General features: G+C 40.8%; 1 pseudogene; it reads right to left on the bottom strand.

The window, feature by feature from the left end:
* Rnu6-1297 (RNA, U6 small nuclear 1297) lies at positions 1-101 on the bottom strand (annotated as a pseudogene).
* Between the last annotated feature and the right edge of the window lie 1249 nt (positions 102-1350).

The following is a 1350-nucleotide window of genomic DNA, read 5'->3' as shown; positions in this document are numbered from 1 at the left end:
AGAAATATGGAACATTTCACAAATTTGCGTGTCATCCTTGCACAGGGGCCATGCAAATCTCTGTTATCGTTCCAATTTTCGTATATGTGCTGCTGCTGCATTTTATTACATTTTATTCCCCTTTTATCTCAGTGCACACTTTCAGAAAGCCTTAAGGTTGAGTTTTGTTAGTTTCCGTTTTTTCTCAACAACTAATGTGACATTCTTCAGCATAACAAGGATCTGCCTTTGTTTAAGAAAAGAAAGAAAAGTGAGGACAGTATTCTTTTATGTCACCACTGTCAGTGGGTTATGTGTATCTGCTGTGTATCCCAGTACGCACTTGATAAATGTTTGCAAAATGAGTAAGATGAATGAAAGACAAGGAAAAGGATAACACTTAACACAGGAAACCATCATTCACAGTGGAAAGGACTCACGAGATGTGGCACACACCTTTAATCTCAGCACTGCGGAGGCAGAGGCAGACAGATCTTTGTGGGTTTGAGGCCAGCCTGGTGTACAAAGTGAGTTCCAGGACAGACAGGGTTGTTACACAAAGAAACACTTGAAAAACCATTAAAAAACAAAACAAAACCCTAACTCATTGTTGAAACCAGTTGGTTGTGGTGAGGGAAGAAGGAAAGAGAAATGCTAAGCCAGGTACAGATTCATCAGCAACAAAAGGAGAAAAATAATGATTCAGTATTCACAGCCTGGAATTCAGTCACACTGGAGAACAGGCTCGTGTATGAGGGCTGCTGCCTCCCAGGAGAAAACACTGTAGGAGGACAGGAAGTGAGAGAATAATTAAAACAAATCAGATGCCTGTCTTAACGAGTTTCATGGGTCATCCCACTGGGGACAACAGCTTTAACAAGGTGTCGAGGGCTGGCTTCTTTCTCTGTGTAGCACTTAGTCTGCAGCTAACACTGCTAGAGGCCCTGCGGCGAGGCCTCAAGTTCAGGAAGTCATTGGGACTCACTTGCTCTGGAAGTCTTGGTTTTAGAAAAGTTTCCTATATCATGAAACAGTCTGTGCTCTCATTTGTGGTAAAGCTATTCACATGCTTATTTTTTATATTCGAGATAGTTTCCTGCTGTGCAGCTCAGACTGGGCTCAACTTCATAGGTTCACATAATCCTACTTTGACTCCTGAGTATTTGGGACTGTTCAGGCCACCATACCTGGTATACATACCTTTAAATATGCAATATGGTATGTATATCTAGACATGGACATATTTGATAGTGGTCCTTTCTAGGCAAGAGGCAAGATTATGACTATATGTGTGTGTGTGTGTGTGTGTGTGTGTGTGTGTGTGTATGTATATATATATGTATATATATATATACCCTCTCTTTATAAAAA

This window comes from Rattus norvegicus, chromosome 5, assembly GCF_021556685.1.
Source record: "Rattus norvegicus strain SHRSP/BbbUtx chromosome 5, alternate assembly SHRSP_T2T, whole genome shotgun sequence".
Classification (NCBI taxonomy): Eukaryota; Metazoa; Chordata; class Mammalia; order Rodentia; family Muridae; genus Rattus; species Rattus norvegicus.
Note: the sequence above shows the minus strand (reverse complement) of the source record. Positions and strands in the feature narration are given on the sequence as shown.